The sequence below is a fragment of the Gorilla gorilla genome, chromosome 5 (genome assembly GCF_029281585.2).
Source record: "Gorilla gorilla gorilla isolate KB3781 chromosome 5, NHGRI_mGorGor1-v2.1_pri, whole genome shotgun sequence".
NCBI classification, from domain to species: domain Eukaryota; kingdom Metazoa; phylum Chordata; class Mammalia; order Primates; family Hominidae; genus Gorilla; species Gorilla gorilla.
Genome location: NC_073229.2, coordinates 88,681,481 through 88,703,696, shown reverse-complemented (window position 1 = coordinate 88,703,696; position 22,216 = coordinate 88,681,481). Strand labels below are relative to the sequence as shown.

The 22,216-nt window shown below is 33.3% G+C and overlaps 1 long non-coding RNA gene across 1 annotated transcript in view; it reads right to left on the bottom strand.

The window, feature by feature from the left end:
* The window catches only part of LOC129534077 (uncharacterized), a 75,873-nt gene that overhangs the window by 3,897 nt on the left and 49,760 nt on the right, over positions 1 to 22,216 (bottom strand). The window contains exons 2-3 of the long non-coding RNA XR_008680495.2: positions 5,357 to 5,528; positions 4,349 to 4,427 (exon numbers count right to left, since the gene is read on the bottom strand). This is a non-coding gene — a long non-coding RNA (uncharacterized lncRNA). The remainder of the gene's footprint in view (positions 1 to 4,348; positions 4,428 to 5,356; positions 5,529 to 22,216) is intronic.

Below are 22,216 nucleotides of genomic sequence, written 5' to 3'. Positions count from 1 at the left end.
ACAGAACCTTTAGAGTCTGTAATCAAGTAAATTTGGATACATGAAAATAATTTTCTGAATGCCAGAATCCACTATGTACTAATGAAAGAATAACAAAAAATAGAAAAATATACATGATATACATGGCAGACAAAATGTAAATTATATTAAATAAAAAGCTCATAAATTACAGTCCACACTCAGAGAAACACAAATACATGCACTCATGTGTGCTTACTCAGTTTTTTACATGCAGGGGATACATGTGCGGCCTTGTTACACGGGTGTATTGCACTTGGGTAGTGAGCATAGCATACAATAGGTCATTTTTTTGAACCATTCTCCTCTCCCTCCACCCTCTTCTAGTCCACAGTGTCTATTATTCCCATGTTTATCTCCATAGGTGTTGAATGTTTAGCTGTCACTTATAAGTGAGAACATATGGTATTTGTTTTTCTGTTCCTGCATTAATTACCTTAGTTTTATGGCCACCAGCTGCATCCATGTTGCTGTGAAGGACATGACCCATTTTTATCACTCTGTAGTTTTCCATGGTGTATATGTACCATATTTTCTTTATCCAATCCACCACTGATGGTCACCTGTGTTGATGCCATGTCTTTGCTATTTAGACACAGTTCTTTAATTCTCTCCTTTTTATTTAGAGAACTTACATGAATCCTTGCTTTATATTAAGTCTGCTCATAGCAATATATTCACTATGAGTTAAAGCACGAATTCTCTTATTTCTACTTCATCTGAGAAAGTCACGATTTTTTAATTCTGTAATTAGTTTTTTCCATTTCAGTACATAACATATATTTATAATTTGATATCTTAAAAATAATGCTGCTTCCATGTACATATACATGGTGCATGAGAAGGATACATGCCATCCTCCTAAGTCTTATCAAACTTGAAAGAAAAATATCTGGTTTCTATGCTGCCCTACTCACTTTCCTTTTCTGTTTGTGTGTGCATATCCAGAACTTAAATTACATTTTTTTCACTAGTCATGGCATATGTTCTCTCCCCAGGCATGCATTTGCTTTTCTCCAGCATTAATTCTAATTTTTAAAGCTTCCTTCTAATTGTCACTTGGACAAAAAACAAAACAAAGTGTATTAGGTTTCTCTAGAGAAACAGGACAAATAGGATAGAAGTATATATGAAAGGGAGTTTATTAAGGAGTACTGACTCACACTATCACAAGGTGAAGTCCTACAATAGGCCGTCTGCAAGGTGAGGAGCAAGGAAGCCAGTCCGAGTCCCAAAACCTCAAAAGTAGGGAAGCCGACAGTGCAGCCTTCCGTCTGTGGCTGAAGGCCCGAAAGCCCCTGACAAACCACTCGTGGAAGGTCCAAGAGTCCAAAAGCTGAAGAACTTGGAGTCAAATGTTTGAGGGCAGGAAGCATCCGGCATGGGAGAAAAATGGAGGCCGGAAGACTCAGCCAGTCTAGTTCTTCCACGTTCTTCTGGCTGCTTTATTCTAGCTGAGCTGGCAGCCGATTAGATTGTACCCACTCAAATTGAGAGTGGGTCTGTCTTTGCCAGTTCACTGACTCAAATATTAATCTCCTTTGGCAATACTCTCACAGACACACCCAGGAATAATACTTTGCATCCTTCAGTCCAATGAAGTTGACACTCAATATTAACCATCACAGCAATTTTGCTTGTGTTGTTGCCCATCCAGCCCTAACATAAACTATATTATTTCCACTCCTAAGGAGGTTCACATGTAACACCTCGCCCTATATTGACTCGAGTGCTCTTTTCAGTTAGTACTGCCTATCTTTCTCCATTTTTCTTGCCTCTTTAGCCTTGAAAAACAGTTCATGAATCTCCTGCAGAGTGTGTTATCTAAGCATTGCACCATAGAGAAAGTTAAAATAAATAGGTCAGCTAGTAAGTAAGATAGAGAGAGATGTAGATCACTTTCCATGTGGAGCTGGTCAGGTAGGAAATATATCTAATGATTATTATATCTCAATTTCTTATAGACGTTCAATATCTAAGATTTACAGAATGAATGAGCAAAATTACATATAGAGTACACTTAATGTATTAGTGAAACATGACAAAATTTTAAAAAATGTATTAAACTATAATAATTATTCTAGATAGTACTGGTGCAAATGAAATAAAAAGTAAAGAAACAGAATAGTCCAAAAACTAACCCATATATAGAAATCTATTATATGAAAAGTGGAGCATTCCAAATCAAGAAAGAATTAACAGACCCTTTGATAAAATTTCTTGGAAAAAATGATTATATTTAAAAGAAACCACTAAGTTAGATTCCTAGCTTTTATCAATCATAATATATTCACTATGAGTTAAAGCACTAAAAGTATCATGAATTCTATAATTGTAGATGAGAATATAAAAATATATTTAAAATATCACAGTGGGAAGGATTTCTTTGGAGAGCAGCAAAGTCCAGTTAGGAAGAAAAAGGTAAAGAAAAATATGAAAATCTCACAATTCATAAGCTGTATAAAGTAAGAGTGTCCAGACTTTATAAAAGATCTGCATTTTTTCAGAACCTAGTGGATTTTATCTATAATTTAAAATAAGACATACAGATCAAAAAGTAAAGGGCAAGTAATCAAAAAGTAAAAGGGCTATAAGTAGGCAAGGCACAAAGAACTACAAATGGCAAATAATAGCATGGAAAGGTGTTCAATCTTGATAGTAACCTAGGAAAATATAAATTAAAATAATGACAAATTACATTTTCCTCATGAAATTAGTCAACACTTTGTAAAAAGTGATTTCATTTAATAGGATCTAGGTAAGCGGTGTGCTCATACTCTCATCAGGTAAGTGTGGTCTTCAGTGTTTATTTGGAATACTTTATAGCTATTAAAAAGAATGAATTGCATTTTAATGGAATGATTCCTAAGATATACTTCTAAGACAAAAAAGTCACTGAGTATAATGAGTTTGCTCTTATGTTAAAATAACAATATTAGGAAAAAATCTAGAATCACATAGGTAGAATTTTAAGAATTGCTCTCATAATATTGGCCGTGTATGTATATACGTATGCATGCATATATACATACATATGTCAAAAATGTCTATTTACTGATATTTTAATACAAAACTAAGAATATGATATTTGTACTATTAAGAAATATGGTTTTAGACATTACTTCAGGCAATATTTGCGGTAATGCAAACAAGATGTATGGTTCATTCATTCTCTACTAGGGAATTTATCTATTACATTTCCTTTTCCACATCAAGAATAGCTTTCACTATCCAGAACAAAATAAACACAATATCAACAGATAATTATGCTTTTTAAAACTGTGTGTCAGAAAATGTGCTAATTGTTTTACATGCATTATCTCATTTAATTCTTGCAATAACCTGAGGTAGTTACTGTGATTATTTTTATTGAATAGTCAAAACATAATTTCAAGATAAATGTAAATTGAGAACACACAGTAGGTAAGTAGCAATATAGAGTTTCAATCTTGGTTCTCCGTGAATGCATTTAACTACTCCATCACCCCTCTCTGGAAGGGCCACTTACTGAATAGTTACTGTGTTTCATGTGCATTCTCACACATGACCCTGTGATGTCAGAACTAGTATAGCTATGTTTTACTGACAAGGGAGAGAGACACAAAGAATGTAATAAAATACCCATGGTTTCACAATGACAAAGGCTTTTAGTTTGTATGCTTCCTCCCTTTACCATGTTATTGTCAATCAAAAATGATTTGGAAGAACTCCCCAGTATTCCAAAAGGCTCACAAGATTCTCATCCACCAAGAACGGTCACAATTCTCAGTCGACCAACATTTTTCAACAAATGAGGCATCCCATATAAAATACCATATGTCAATCACACCACATGAGACTCCTGAAGATTGAAAGACATATCCTGAGAATATTAAAGGTGTTGCCCACGTCTTGATATATACATCCAGTATTTATATTCTCCTTGTGATATCTGAATTAATTGAATCCTATGTCATCCCTACAGATCCACAGATACCTCTGTCTCCTAAGACCAGGGAGGACGAGACAGATGGTAAAATTTAAGCCATTTGAGCAACTGTTGATAATGGATACTTCTAGGATTTAGTTTGGTGGGGCGGTCGGCGGGAGGGAGGAGAATTGTGGAATTTTGTAACAACAAGAGACAAAGAAGGAAAAGGTGGGGGAAAAAAAAGCCATGATTTGTAGTTTTGTTTGGAGCAGCCAAAGAATTACACAGAGGAAAGATGAGAGAACAGTTAAATCATCAACAACTGTGGAAGAAATGACTCTGAAACCTACAGCAAGCAATTTGATTTTTCTTTTAAATTAAATTTTTGTCATATAACTTGAATAAAATTATAAGACTTACATTAATTTTGATCTTACATTGTGTGCTAGTCCCATCTGCATCACATGAACATGGATATTCATTAATAAGTTCTGTGCACCTGAAACACAGAATTAGAATTACATTTTCAAATAAGTAGATGTTAAAGCATAACTTCAAGGGAGTTTCACCATTTAAACTTTTCTTTCCTAGTTCAGGTGAAAAAAGCACTCCCATGAGCAATACAAAGCAGAGTTTATTCCTGGGTTTCTTATCCTTGAAGGTGACTGGACTGAAAAAACGGATCAATTTTCATTTTCGCCATTTTCCCCATGGCAATGAAAAGAATGAACAGTTTTAAAAGATAAAAAGTATGTCTAGGGCTTATGTGAGAAACTGAAGTTAGCTATGGCCAGCCTGCATTGCAATGAGCTGCCAACCTTCTTTCTCCCTTCCCTGCTTACAAAGTAGGTGGCAGGATTAGAAAAGAAAACTAACGTCGAAGCAAGCAGCATGATGCATCTGTGATACATTCTTCTTTGCCACCTGCATCTCCTAGAAATACCTTCACTCTAGATGTGTATTAACCAATATTTTATCCATGATCAGAGCAGTTATTATACAGATTCATAGAGTCATAAAATACTTTTCATACACATAGGGCTGAAAGAACCAGTTTACTTAGGAACATTTTAAATACTGTGTGGTATTATCTCTCCATAGAGCAAATAATAGAATTTCTCATCATCTTACCTGCTACTTCTATTACCATGAGCAGTTACCTTTAAGTATATTAAAGTCTAATTAATCCACATTTATAGAAAATTACTTTATGCTAATGAACAGAAATAAAAGAAGGGCAGAGATAATGTATCAGTACATTGCATTAGCTAAAACTGGCAGCATCTGTCATCTTAAATGTACTTAGCTCTTGTTTTATAAAAGAGCATAATTAAAACTATCTTTATCAACTTTCCCTTGACATTAAGTCTTAAATATTGTGAGTTAAATATACTTTCATAAAGCTAATAATAAAAAAAAAATAGCTACCTTCCATGTAGACAAGGATTTGAAAGGCAATCATTGGCGTTTGTTTCACAGTGTGTTCCAAAAAACCCACTCTTGCAGTCACAGGTATAATGATTGATGCCATCAATACAAACTCCATCATGGAGACAGGGCTCTGATAGGCATTCATCTAGATTTGTTTCACAATTGATGCCTGCGTTGGAACAGACAAGGCAAAACATGAAACCATTTAAATACAAAACTCTTAAAAGTTTGTTCATTATGGTAAACATCACCAAGAAATGAAGACCTCTCTCTATAATGATAACTTGGTATTTGGTAGCAAAAGAAAATATATTTCAAGGTTAAATATATTTAGGCCTATGAATGTTCAGATTACTAACTTAATGTGAATGACAAAAACAAAGCACAAGCTTAATCTACTGAGGAGATTGTTTTTAGTGTGATGTTTGTTGAGAATATTAGTGAAGTAATGAATTATATCAAGTTGTCACTGTGGATACTAATTCATAATTTTTTTGTAATGGTCTTTGAGAGTCAAACATTTATTACCTACAAGAATTAAGAATGAGTTTGAAGTTTTCTAAATTTGGCTTTAGTGAGTCTATTAATGGGCTCTCTGAGATTTCTAAATGAAATCTAACTTTGGCTAAATACCTGGGATTTTCAAAGGCCAAGTAGCGAATATTTTTTAAGCACCTACCGGGAACCACCTCTATGCTCAACTAGAGGTACCAAGCCAAAAAATAAACTTCCTGTTAACCCAAAACGTTTTTAGGGAGGTAATAATTTACAGATAGAAAACACCGAGATGATAACATAAGCAGAGCTTAATGGAAAGCAAGATTGTGTTTCGTATGTTTGAAATATCTGGAAAGAGCACAGAACCATTGTAGAATTGTTACAATAATTTATTTGCCCATTACATCCATTACTAGCAAGCATCTACGAATAAAAACTAGCATTGATTGAGCACTTATAGGTGTGCCCTGCCTTTAAGGCTTCCTGCACATTATCTTAGCTAATGCTCATCAAACCGACAGGCAGATCTCATTAACCTTAACTCACTGGTGAGTATTCAGAGTGTAAGTGAAACTTCCAGGTCACACAGGCCTTAACAGCAAACAAGAATTTAAATCATGTTTCCTCTGACTTGTGCTTCTGATCATTACTTTAAATTACCTACCTTGCAGCTACTCTAATATGTGCATAAGTTGCTATGCTGAGTAATACCGTGGATACCAATGGGAAAACATGGTTCTTGTAGCCAATACATAATACCTAGTTGTGAATAAAGGTAAGTAATAAGCTTATTACAATGAAGAAGACAATAATGAAAATAGCTGACATGTGAGGCTCTTACTATGTGCCAGGTACACTCAATTTCAGAGGTTCATGACACAGTTTTATTTCCCACTCACTCTCCATGACTAGAGTGAGTTACAGATCCTCTTTACATTATTTTCACTCTGAGACCAATGTTAATGAAGCATACTCTACCTGGGATATTGACATCTGTGTTTAAGAGGAAAAAAGACACTTCCCTTTCATGTTGGGCTTGGTCATATGACATAAAATACAGGTGGCTCTTAAGTCTTTCACCTACAAATCAAGTTATACGATTAAGTCCAACAGAAATGGAATGGGAAAGAATGTTTCTCCCCCAGGAAAGGGCAGATATTTGTAACAATAAAATTGAGTACAAGCATAATCAATCAAGCTTCTCACTTGTAAATGAGGGTTACTTATTGGTACATCACATGTTTATTGGGATGATAGAGTATAGGCATGCATCAAAAACAACCTAGCCAAGGTCTGATACATGTTTAACATTTTATTACTTTCAGGTTCTTGATAAAAATATTACAAACACATTGTATTTGATTAGTGATTTGGGTGGTTCCAAAGACGCCACCATTCTAACTAGGAAGATAAGTGAAAAGTCTCCGTATCACTATGCAGAATGCTGGCAGAGTCAGTGCTGAAATTTTCAGTTAAAAAAAGATAGATGGTCAATTTATAACAAAAGCGTGGGGGCAGGGACAGAAAGTGTTAGAAGAGCTTGGGACAGGATGCATCCAGCAATGTTGGGAGATGAGGAGATTTGACAAAAGACACTCCACTCTGTTTTTGAAATGTTCTCTCCATAAAAGGCAAACATGTCTCAGTTTAGCTAGAGACAGCATCATCAACATTATCTTAGGATCTTTTTTTCCTAATGTTTTATTCATTAATTAAAATTGTGGTTATAATTTGACTTTCTAAGTAGCCTCCAAAGAGGATAAGAATGGAATAACTAGCCAATGTGAGCATTTTGGTCTCTATAAACCATTCTCATTTTTAACATTATAGTCCTTCAGATTCATACATATCAAAGTCCCTTTTACCTTTCTAACTTCATCTTATTTTAATCTCACCCTTGACTAGTCTACTTTACTTACATTGACCTCCTTATGTTTTCTCAAAAGTTTTAGGCATGCTGTTCCTAAAAGACCTTTGTACTTTTATTCCCTTTCTAAAAAATCTCTTCCAAATATTTCACAGTTTACATCTTCTTCAGGTTTTTACTCAAATGTCACTATCTCAATGAGGACTATTCAACCACGCAATACAAAATTGCATTCTCGTCTTAATCCACAATTGCCATTATCCTGTTTTATGTTTCCCTCTTATAACAAGTAATCTCCTTCTAGCATTCCATAAGATTTATTCATCTTTTTTTTCTTTTTCTCTGTATTTCTCCAGACAAGCTTAGCTTCATAAAGGCATAGATTTTGTCTGTCTCATTCAAACTGCATACATTCAAATATTTGTTAAAAAATAAATCCTTGTCATATACGTGTGTGTGTGGGTTTATGTGTGCATGTTTTTGTATTTTGTTTTACAGATATCTGTTATTTTCTCAGAAATCCCAGCCTCTTCCCAACCACGAACAAAGCAGTTCTTGAGAATCTAGGGAAACTGTTAGTCCTTGCAAAGGTGAGAGTCAGAATCCAATGAGGCGATGGTGATGCCTCTGAGGTGCATAACTAAAAGAGTTGTCTGTGCAGCCAAGGGGAAATATTTAATGGGACCTCTGCTTTTTCCCACCTTCAAACAAAGACATGTTCATGTGTGAAAAAAGACACACAGTTGTGGAGGGTCTTGGACTTTGGTTCACAATGATCTCCCACAAATAATTACCAACCTATTCAAACTCTAAGTTATTCATCCGTAAACTATGAATCAAAATATCTCTACTGTAGCATAGTAGAGAGATATTCATAAAGTGCACTTATATATATATATATATAAATACATATGCTTCCTGATTATTATAACAACAAGATTGTTTATCTTCATAGGATAACAATGCTTTGACATAGCACATCTAAAAGAAATAATAGTATTTATTAGACATGATCAAAGCCTTGGCTAAAGTCTCAGTCTCAGTTTTTTGCCTACATTGCCTTATATACCAGGTATTTCCTACTAGTCATTAATTTATCTAATGCATATTTATGTGTCAATCAGAGTTCTAGACTCCTTGCATAGTTCCCTTGACCTGGCATGCATCACTGCCACCTCAATCACAGCATAGCAGATGATTTTCACAAAATCTAATGATTTCATTATGGACTTCATTTGACAAAAGAAGAGCCATGATAAATTTTTTTCTTTCTTTTTGTTATGTCTAACATATTGTTCTTTCCACCTACCCTCCTGCCTGCTTTGGAGCTATAGCAATAGTTTATGTTTGAAATAATTTTCAGCTTGTGGTTCTAAAGTTTTTTATTTCATTCATAATGCAGGCAATTCCTTTTTTAAGCAGATTGGAAGGTTACCTGTGATATTTGAGTTTTTTTCTATGATCCCACTTATTTAAAAATCCTCTTTACTAGTCCGCCTCAACATCTGCCTCCAGATTGAATATTTTCAAATAGGAAATTACACAATCCTTTTAGAATCAAGCCATTAAAGTTCATAAACTGAGAGGTTTGATCAGCAAAACATTTTCGTGCATCAACAATATTATAATAGAAATTACATATATTCCTATTATATAAATATGTGATTTTATGTGTGTATATATATATATATATATATCTGTCAATCAGCTGTCTTTTTTCAGACTGTGGTTTTTTTTCTTACTTTCTCTTCGTTCCCTTTTTACTCAACTTCTTCCCATTTGTCAGCGTTACATGTTTTGACAAGTTTTTCAAAATCACTTTCCTGATTCTTAATTTTTTTCATTTCACATATGAGAACCTCAAAACATACTTTATGAATTCTCCATTGTCCTCAGAAATAAATGTAGTCTCCCTAGCCTAAAACCAAATTCTCTGTTCCAATCTTTCCTTTCTTGTCACTGCTCTGATATTATCAAATACTCTCATCTCCTGGTTTATAAACCTGATTGAATAATACAATCAACTGTGGAGTTTTTAAAAATACAAAATCCCAAATCTGAATCTCTGAGAAATAGGACTGAAAAGCTATATTTTTAAAAATCTCTCTGGATGATGGTAAATCATAGCTAAGGACCGCTGCTTTTTATCAAACTGGCTTAAAATTAAACATTCTCAATATTTTCTCATATCCATGTTAGCTCCTGATAGTTCTGCCTGAAATGTCATTTCCACATCTCTGTTTGCAGCCTGTTTTTTTATTTGAGGTCTTACAAAATTCTAGTTAATTTTAAATATTCCTTTTGATATCTCCTATTGCATATCAGCTAACATCATTTATCAGAGTCTCCTTAGAGTTTATTTATTTGAATTACTGTCTTATCTTCCAAACTTTATCACTAGTTATTTGAGCACAGGGATCATACCTATTTACTTTTACCTCATGAAAATGCCAAATACAAAACTTTTCATGTAGTAAATGATCAAAATAGTTGGCTTAACTACTACTGAACACATCTAAATTGTGATAACATTTTGAAAATGACTAAAATTTACATAATAGCATGATATTTACAAAGGACATAATCAAGTTAATACAGGCATACAATAATTACATAATTTATGGACTTAAGAATCAGTGATTTTAAAAATTCAAATTCATATTTCTAACCATTTTGAATTACAAAATTTAAAAAGTCATAAGAGCTCCAAAAGCAAAATGAGAGTTTGTAAACGTTTCTTATTATGAACAATATTTAAATTAAAAAAAATTTTAACTATCATATAAAAGATTTCCAAATAGGCAGTCCAGCAGATGCTATTCTATGAGGAATAATCTAGGCAAACATGCAGCCATGGTGTTTAAAGGTGTGTCAATCAAAAATTATGAGATATAAAAAAATCCAGAAACAACAAAAAATGGATGGAATAAGAATAAAGTTGACAGAAAGGTTGAAATTATCAGAGAAGGAATTTAAAATAATGATTTAGAACATGACTGATATGTTAAAAAATATATCATGAAAGGTGGATAGATGACTGAATCTATGAGGAATATCAAAAGAGATGGAAACTATAAAAATATTCAAATTTCAATGCTAGGAAAATAATACGAGATGAAGAATTAATTTAATGAGCTTATCAGTGGACTGGACATAGGAAAGAACCAATGAACTTGAAGATAAGCAAGTATGAATTAATCAAAAGGAAACACCTGGAGGTAAAAAGAGTAAGAAAACAGACAAGAGCTTCTAAGACATATAGAATAATATCAAAGATTCTAACTGACTTGCAGCTGGAATCCCTAAAGTAAAAGGGAGAGATAATATGATAGGAGAAATATGTAAAGAGATAACGGACATGGATTTGACTAAATTAATGGAACTCTGTAGCAGTTTCAGGCAGTATACAAGCTATTTTGCTGTTTGGGGCATATATCTTAGAAGACTCTATGGTATTAAAGATATATGTAGTGGAAAATACGATGCATAGACTTTATAGTAGTGCCAGAGGAAGAATCATAGACTGAGGCTCTGGACCAAAACTAAAACATATGTAGCAGAGAATTATCCTGAAATTGAGAAATAGCTTCTGGCATGTCTGGGTAGTTGTAGAGATGAAACACCTGACCATGGGACATCAAGTATCCATGTGGACAGAACTGCCAATGCATTTGGCAAGACCAGTGGCAATCTATGGTAGGTAGTACATCAGGAATTGTGTATGAGTATGCCAGAGATCACAGATAGTTGCACTCCTAAGTTATGTACTTCTTTCGCAACAGAAGCTCATCCTAAGTTCATACTGTTTCTGTCTGGGCCCTCCCTGGTGGCCATCTGAAGGAAAAATAAAAAAAGTCTGAGCTTGGTTCGTGGATGGGTTGACTTGGTATATGGGTATAAACTGGAAATGGACTGCTGCTCCCTTAAAGCCTTATTAAGAGGGTACCCAAGAAGGTAAAGCAAAAGGGAACATCCTTCGGATGGGCAGATCTTCAGTCCCATGATGTGGTCATAATTTTTGGGTGGAAATAGCCTAAGAGAAGAATATGCATGGAGTTATAGGTGGTGGCAAATGACATGGCTAGACTGGAAGGTAAAATATAAGACTATCTGGGTCAGGGAAATATGAGAAAGAAGCATATATTGGACTGATAGGAGCGGGCATGAAGTGTGAAGTTCTCTGCAATGCATGTTAATGCAGAAGAGGCATTAAATAACCATACAGAAATAACTCAGCCAGTTAACATCTGTCCTTCTCTGGCATCAGCCACCACAATGGTGGTACAATAGGCATGAATGGAGTAGCTAGAGTGGCAAATATGGAGGCCTGTGCATGGACCCAATGTATGGGCTCCTCTGTCCCAAGAATTAGTTAGGTACTGCCCTCAGATATCCAATCTTCCAGGAACAGAGACCATAGCCACTACACACTTAATGGTCAGCCTTTCTTGCTTCTCCTGCCAATAGATGTTTGGCCAGAATAACTACTCAAGGGCTTATGTAGTGTTGATCCATCAATATGAGAGCTCTCATAACATCTCATTGGACCAAGGAAGCCACTTTACGACAAAGCATAGTAGCAATCAGATAACGATAGATCTGTTGGTTTCATGATGTAGCACACCATCCAAAAACTACTAGGTGTAACCGAGGTGCCAGTTCGGAGATGAGAGCTTTTGGGGATGGAACACTATATTATAGAACGCAGTATGCACTCTATATCAATAATCATTATATGACGCTTTGTTCCCAATAGGTATAATATATGGAATTGGGAACCAGGGGGTAAAAGTGAGTGAACCGATGTGTCATCCTTCTTTGTGAACAGTTGGGAAATTTGTGCTTTGCATTCCTGAAAATATAGGTTCCAGGAACCTAGAGGCACTGATTACCAGGGGAGGGATCCTTGCTGTAGAGAATACCGCTAGAATCCCTTTTTGAAATGTATGGTTGTTGTAGGCTCTTTGTGCTAAGAAACTATCAGTCAAGGAAAGAAGTTCCTTATTGTGATATGGACTGAAATGTTTCTGTTCCCCCCAAATTCACATGTTGAAAGCCTAACCCCTAAAGTGATTAGGTCATAAGGGCAGAGACCTCATCAATGGAATTAGTGCCCTTATAAAATAGGCCCAAGGGAACTTTCCACCATGTGAGGACATGGCTAGAAGGCACAATCTATGTACCAGAAAATGACTTTCACTGGACATCAAATCTGCTGCCACCTTGATCTTGGACTTCTCAGCCTCTAGACCTATAAGAAATAAATTTCTGTTATTTATAAGCTACCCAGTCTACAGGATTTTGTGATAGAACCTCAAATGGACTAAGATACAGGGGTAAGTGATGCTGATAATGGGGAGGGGGGAAGTAGGACACTGTTATAAAGTACGGACAAGGATAAAAATATGTGACATTAAGGTGATCTACTGAGCAGAGTCTTCATTGTCATTCATGAACAAACAAAAAAGTCATAGCCTTACTAGGAGATTAACTCTCAGGCATGAGTTTCTAGATTAATTCACCAGGTAATCCAGTAGGCCAGCATATTTTCTAGCCAAGGATGAGGGTAATATAATTTGCACAGGAGAGGAGGAAGAGAAGTGTCAGATGCAGTACCAAGATCAACTTTGGTGAAAGAAATTGGAGTTCTTCCCAGTAATCCCTGAAAGTGATCTTGTCTATTTACCCAGGAAGAGACAAATTATAATTTTGGGTATCTGTTTCCAGATTAGGTGTACTTATTTTAGAAAGCAGGTAGATCTGAGCAGCACAAAGTGTTGACTATAATAGATAGAGTAATGAGCATTCCAGGTCCCCATTCAGAACAGCAACACGCAATTCCACAAATAGAGGAGTTTCTTACCAAGTTCTAAGTGCAATTCTTCCTCAGGAATTGAATTTTGCTTGGCCAAAGGGGTCTGCCTTGCCCAGGTTTGGGCCTCCCCTCTGCTGTGCAATGAGTGAAGGCGACTCAGTATGGGTCAACTATGAAGGGGCCATCCCCACTTCATAGTTCCTGGAGGGATCAACTGAGGCTTCTGTTATAACTACGTCTTAGCTCAACATCTTCCTTTCGCAGTCCTACTTCTCTTTCCCCTCACAGGCACTGCTGTTGAAAGTAGTCACTGATAACTCACCTACATGTAAATTTCAGTCTCTTTCTTGGGAAGCCTAACCTATGAAAAAGTTTCCTGGAAATTAATCTTTTCCATAGGAATGCTTTTAAATTTTTTTGCCAAAAAACTTAAGAAAAAATGTTGAAAGTGTATGAAGTAGTTACTAGGAAAATGTATATCATTAATAAAAATATTGCCGGTATAGATATAAACCAGCATAGATTTAGCATTTGATTAACAATCATTTGCTAATATTTTCATTGTTTGGAAAGAATTTATTAGAATACTATATCTGTTTTCAGAAGCTCTCCAAGGAACTTTTACTGATGCTTTATTTTCCTGTCTATAAATACCCCAGGTTTGGACAGAGGCTTTTAAAATTCATTACAGTAGTCCTTAGAGGTTTGGAAAAGGACAAGTATCAATAAATATTTGATGATGAAAATGATGATGATAATGATGTTCATTTAAATCTTATTTCTCCTTATATTTTCCTACCTCTTTTATGAAAAGAATGGGGGCAATTCTTCAATATCAGGCCACAATTAAATGAAGTCTCTCTCTTAGACTTTGTTACCACAGGAATGCGGCCAGATGTTAGAGGACTTCACCATTTATTGTAAAAGTTATAAAAACAATTACTATGTCTTTGTAAAAAATTTTAAATAAGGCATTCAAAATATCCTTCACAAAATTGCTAAGACAAGCAAAAACAATATTCTGATTCATATTAGTTACTCATTGTTTTTAGATCATTCTGAATGAGTGAGTCAAGAAAGGTATGTGAAATGAGGTGTGTGTTTAATTAGGCAACTATGTTGAGAGCTTTGGAAAGTGAGAAGTTGTTCAAGGTGAAGAGATGCAGAATATCTCTAAGTACAAACAGGCATATGAGGATTGATTAAAAATGAAAGATATTAGACAATAGAAGTAACAGTTTATAGATGAGTCGGACTTCTGTTCTAATTAATACATAATTACTTATTATTTGAGGGCCCTGTGTATTAACTCTGATTAACATGTTAAAATATTGTCAAAACTTATAAACTTCACACATTCATACGCATGTACATGGCTATAATTTATCAACTAACATTAATACTAATACAATCAGGAAATTTTATTTCAAACAAATGATTCTAACCCTTGCTAATATAATGCAGAAAATAGCTCATTATTTAAAGTATTGTTTAGTTCCTAGGTTCTGTTATGATTAAAATAAACACTGCATGATTCTATCTGTATGAGGTATCTGGTCACCAAACTTATAGACACAGATAGTAGAATGGTGGTTTCTAGAGGCTGGGGGTGGGAGAAAATGGGTAGTTGTTCAATGGCATAAAATTTCACTTATGCAAGATGAATAATTTCTAGAGAAAAGCTATTAACTATAGTACCTATAGTTACCAATATAGTATTGTTCACTTTAGAGTATTAGGATAGGTTGCATGTTAAATATTCTTACCACAAAAAAAATTAATAAATAACATACACACACAAAAGACTATGAGAAAATTTTTGGAGGTGATGAATATGTTTGTTATCTTGATTTTGGTGACAGTATCATGGATATATGCATATGTCAAAATTAGTCAAGATGCATATATTAAATGTATGTAGTGTTTTTGGATATCCATTGTATCTCACGAAGCTACAAATGAAGTCTTATTAATCACATATACAATAATGATTTCTACCTCATAGGGCTAATGTGAGTATTAAATGTGTCTACACAAAGTTACTGCAATCTAAGTATTTCAAAGGACATTCTTTAGTTCAAAGGACATTCTTTAGAAATGATTGCTCTAAGCTTGTCTAAATGAGTGCCTCAAATATTCTTATGTGCATCATTGAGCTCCAACCATTAGACCCTGCCACATTCCCCATTCCAACTCATAAGAATGAGAATTGAGATCATTAGGACTAATTTTATGGCTTATTACATATAAACATTAATGCACACAACTCTGTTTCTGATTATGCATACCTTATTTCTTGTACTTCAATACCACAATACTATTTCACTTATATGTACATCACAATCTTTACATGGTAAAGTATTTCAGTAGGACTACACTGAATAGGATTGAAAACCAGCTTGCCATCAAAACAATTCTTTAAATGAATAATGATTTTGTGAAAACATTCGGTTTTAGGTAACCTGTGTGTAGCTAGGAAAACATTTTCATTATGCTTAAAATGTGAATTATAGGACAATTTTGCTTCAGATAAACAAGGCTGATAATCAGTGGGATGTACCGGCATGACTAGTGTGAAAATATTGAAATGTTAAGTAACTAGCCATTGGGCGTTGTTGTTGCTCACCCTTCTTAGCAGCCCCAACATTTCTTCTGTGACTATGCAGACTTCATGAGCTATCAAGTGAGGCATAGAAACATGAGGTTATACATAGGTCAAAACAATCATTACATAATTTTATTATTACCTCTGAAGATACATATAACAACCAAAATGTGTCTCATATCAGTGAGCTCATGTGTACATTTTTTGAATCAAAGTAGCTTGTAATTTTTTGTATTTTGTAACAATTAGAAATGAATGAGTCAGCCTTTAATTGCCATTATTAGTTAAAATTATATTTCTACATAAGGAAAGTACATGATAAGCACTGAAATCTTTCTTTTATAATTAAAAAATGTAAGATTGAATGGCCTAAAATTATGTTATTAGAAGATGACAAATGGAATCACTTTTACAGAATCCTGGGGCTTTGAACAAAATTTGTGACATTTTACAATGTATGTTTCTCTTATTTCTGACAACTCTACCAAGTAACTGGAGATCAATGAAAAATTCTAATTTTAATTCTTCATTTGAATGGGCCCCAAACCAGGGCCTTGATGAAATTTAAGGATTTTGTTTATCCCCTCCAGGTTAGGCACAGACACATTCTGACATAAAGACTGATTTAGGTCCAATGAGTCAATCGAATGCATTCAAGAGAAACCCTTTGGGAAAACAAAGCAGACCCAGCAGTCACTAAGACCAAGCTGTGAGCCAGAACACTCAGAGTGGAAAATAAATGTTCTTTATCGGAACCAAAAAGCGATCTGAAACTTACAAAATTTTGGAGGTATTCTTTAATTTAAAAAACGCTCATGATTACAAATATAAAATAAGGCACAATATGTTAGCACAACCCCTTCTGTGTAAAGAGGTTAAAGTTTAAACATATTAGCTTCATAGTAAATTCATTTCTAGTTGCTACTATTTTTAATACAGAGCTGCATGAAAAAATGGAAAAATTTGAAATTAATATAATATCTACTGTTCTCCATATGGCTAATTCCATAGTTTACTTAAGTAGGAAGCACACTTTAAAGACTAAGTCAATTTTGTCATAGAAGTAAAAATCCATAATTAAAAAATCCAGTGACCTAGTTAATTTGAGATTTAATTTTCCAAAATTAAGAAAACATCTTATTGGAGGTGCTTGCTTTAATCCTTAAATCAATAGCATAACATTTTATTTATTCAAAGTTATAGGCAATGGCTTATAAGCTGCACCTAATTCATAGTTTGATAAAAGAGTATTGTTTCTAGAGTGGCATTTTAAAAATACTAAGTCTCTATAATGTTTAATTTTAAAGACCAGGTGAAATAAAATGTTAAGTGATAATCACAGGACTTTCTATATTGTATGTTTTGATTAACAAACACATTTCTTAGCTGTTAATTTGATTTATGCATAAACCAACCTGTTAAGTTGATGTTAACCACAGGAAATAGATAAGGCTAACTGATGGTTGTACTATTGAGAGACAGTCCAATATCAAATAATAGCAAAAATAAGCTTTGAAGTAACATCTTCTGATTTAAAATGAGTGGCCCAATGTGTGTTATGCAGAAATAAAAGGAGTTTAAAGATGTAAAGTTATAGTTTTGTACTAGTAAATGTTTAACTGGCTCTTGGAAGAAAAAAAAATCAGGAAGCAAGGGCTTATTTATAACATAGTTTAATTCCGCTGATGCAGTACTCCCATCCTTTTTATTTCAATGTCCCGAAATTATGTCTACAAACCAACAGAGTTTATAAAAATTAATATTCAGCTCTCATGAGCACTATTAGCTTTCTCCATCACACCACTGGAAAGGTACTTTCCTAAGTATTAATTTGGGGTTGAGCAGAGTGTTAGAGAACTAGAAACATGTGCATAATAAGGATGAGGAAAGGCAATAGAGATTGTTGTTGAGGGAGCTGTTGAAATGATAGAAGAAAATATGTGGTGTGTGTCTGCATATGTGTGTGTAGCAGACAATTCCTCACAATGTTATAGACTAACACAGTCACTAATTAGCATAATGTGGCTGAGAATTTTAAAAAAACTTGTGGCAAGATTTTAATACCAAGATGACAATACAATTATTTTATTACCAACACTCACTGAATCTTATGTACTAGGTAAGCACTGGTGATAAAAGCATGACACCAGACTTAGGTACCAGTTGTGTCCTTATTTTACATAGCAAACATAGCCACAGGATAATATACACCCTCTTGAAGATCAGGCTGTTGTAAACTGGGTTTATAGGATATATCCTATATATATATATCCTATATATATATATATAGACATACATATATATATCCTATATATCATATACATATATATCATATACATATATATCATATATGTATATGTATGTATAGATCTGCATTTCAACACATAGAGTCAATTATGAGAATATTCACTGCTAAACATTTGAATCAACTGTGTATATATTATAACAAATTTAAACTTTATTCTATAAAAATAGAATGAAACAACATCGAAAACTATGTGCCAAGGCTAGAGACAATGAGTGCAGTAACGTGGTAGTATTATCAGTTCAGTTGTGAATCAGTAAGGCCTAAATTAAGATGATAATATTAGCAATAAAAATAAACAATGTATAAAAGACATCTCTACTTAGTTTGGGCTAATGGTCAAATGCCTCCCCTTCCTCCATTTTTATTGTAAAAACATATTAAAATGTTTTAAGTTGAGTAAACACAAGCAAATGAAAATAATCACTCAAATCTCAGTCGTAATTTTTATATATTACTTATGTTTTAATTTTTTCCACATGCCTCCATACATACATACATTGGCACTTTCTCAATGTAAAAAATAATTACTTAAACAATTATAACATGTCATGATTTTTTTTTCATTTGGTGACATGGTCTTCAGTCATACCATTTTAATGATTGCAAAATATATACATTCTTCTATGAGAATATATATCATAAATATATTATGATTTATTTTATATATATACACACACTATAAATATATGGCAATGTATTCTTCCATGAATAATATATACAGTAATCTATTTTCAAAATAATGGTTATTTCAACATTTCACCAATAAAAATAACTAATGAAGATCTTTATGCATACACACACATATGTTTTGGGGGGTTATCTCTGTAGACAATTTATGCAGGGAAATATTTTTCTAGGCAAAATTTTCATGTCAAATGAGTATTTTAGCTCACTACTGTTTACCTCACTAGCAGGCAGTAACATGCATATTAAAACAGTGAAGCATAATTTTGCCAAAATTTTTTTTCCTAAAAAAGATAAAAATTTTCTATTGAAAATAGCAATATCCAGTAGCGATGAACATGCAGTCAAATGAGCACATGGTTACAACCTCGGTTGGTCTGAAATTTGTGAAAACTTGCCAAAATGTAGAAAACGGCATAATTTAGAGAGCAATTTTAGTGAAATGCTGTAAATAATCTCTTCAAATGTGATAAAAGACAAATATAATAAAAATTTCACACATTTCTGTGAAATTCCACTTTTGAAATGTGCCTAGGAAGATGATTATTTCAGTGGTTTGAAAAAAGTGAGACATTGGAAAATATATAAATGTATAAACTAGAGACACATTAATTATAGTATATCCTCATGATGAAAAGTTTGACAGTTATTATAAAAATGCTGTGGAAATTTAATGAATGGCATGGGGGATTTCCAGAATATACTGTTACTAAATAAGAATTCGTGTGATCAAATCCTATGAACTGCATAAAACTAATAATAAATCCATCTTTAATAGGTTATAGCAATAAAAAATTGTTATTGTTCACTTTTTGTGGTAGGCATTTTGTAATCTTTACTTTTTATGTTTTATCTACAATTTCCATTTTTTTATCTTGTACATGTTATTGTTTTTAATGAGAAAATTATGTTTTAATGGGTTAGACTCTAGATGCTTAAAAAGCACTTGATATTTGACATCTCTTCATAATAAAAATCCTCAATAAGCTAGGCATAGAAGAAACACACTTCAGCAAAATAAAGGCCATATATGACAAAGCCATAGTTAACAACATACGAAAGGTGGGAAAATTGAAATCCTTTCCCCTAAGAACTGAAACAAGATGAGGATGTCCACTTTCACCACTTCTATTCAAAATAGTACTGACAGTTCTGGTCAGAGCAATTTGGTAAGAGAAAGAAATAAAAAGCATCAAAATGAAAAAAGAGTAAGTCAAATTGTCCCATTGTCCCTGTTTTCAGATGACATATATATATATGATATGTATATGATATACATATCATATATATGATATATATGATATACATATCATATATATCATATATATATGATATATACGATATATATGATATATGATATGTATATGATATATATAGGATATATATAGGATATATATATAGGATAGATATATATATAGGATATATATATAGGATAGATATATATATAGGATATATATAGAATATATATATATATAGGATATATATATATGTGTATATCCTAAAGAGTCCGCCAAAAAACTTTTGGAATCAACATATGAGTTTAGTATACTGCAGGATACAAAATCAACTTACAAAAAATCAGTGGCATTTCTATATGCTAATAGCAAACTATCTGAAAAAGAATAGACATTGAAGACTAGGAAGGTGGGAGAGTGAGAGGAGAGTGAGGGATAAGAAATTATGCAATGAGAACAATATACACCATTCAAGTGATGACTACACTGAAAGTCTAGACTTCACCACCTTGCAGTATATGCATATAACAAAACTGCACTTATATCTCTTAAATTTATACAAACTTTAAAAAAACGAATATTTTTGTGTCCTTTATATATAACCAATTTGTTTTAAAAGAATCACAGTGATTCTTACAGTAATGTTACTATTTCTGCTTCTTTTGTTCAAACACATTGATGTATTATTGCTTAGTCTTTTATTTTTAGTGTTCCTGTGCCATTTAGTTTTATATGTATTTCATAAATATAGCATAGTTTGAGATTTGACTGTGAATCTGTTCCAGTAGACTTTGACTTTTAGAGAGCAATTTAAAGACATTTATGCATGTTTGGGATTTATTATGTCTGGCCCTGCATCTGACAGACTTTCTTTAATTTTTTAAAACAATTTATCTCTTTCACCCTCCCCCCTCCACATTCTTTCTCTTTCTCACTTTTGCTCTCTCACTTTTTTTTCTGTTCAATTCTTTCACTAATGTGGGCACTCCTTGAAGGTAAGGACTTTATCCTTTATCTTTGTGCCAAACACATGTACAAAACAATTTAAAATTTCTGAATGAATAAATAATTCTATAGCTTAGAATTCAAATAGCTAATTGTCAATTCTGTCAGGCAGAATTATCTTATACTTTACTTAAATTCACATGAAACCGTTGAATATTGATATAATTTAAATTATAATTTTATAAACATAGAAATCATATGTAAACTTTATATTAAGCACTGTTGTTTCATTTTATCCATCCATATATCACTTAAATTTTTGTCTGCAACTCATTCCATTTTCTAAAAATATTACTTTACCCTGTACTATTTAACAAATATGGAAATAATTAAATTTTCACCCACAATGCTAGTGATTTTTTTATTTAGTAATCTATTTACTTGTATCAATAACTGCACTAAGGCTTAACCTAGCAGGGTTTTTTTTTTTAACTATAACATTCAAACTGAAGTATTCCCTTTCTTGTTTAGGCTGGTGGTGTTTTATCATATCTCATGGGTTTTATTTTGCAGGAAAGAAAGGCTCTTAGCTAATGTGTCCTCTGAGACCATAAATCTGAGAATACCTTTATGTGGCTTTCTCAGAATATGACAGTTTGGATCCTGTCTTTTTGACACCGTGAATTAAGTGATTCCCACATCACCGTTAAATCAATGGTTGAAAAAGAGGAGAAAACATAAAGACATGGTGATTTTAACTCTTCTGAAATGGTTCCAGTCAAAAGAAATTCTGAGCAAGCTGATGATATAATAGGTTCCCCTTTCTCATCCACTTTCTTTTTAAAATAATATTTAAACTGATGAGCCTAAAGATTGAGAACTGACTTATCAGATCAAGAA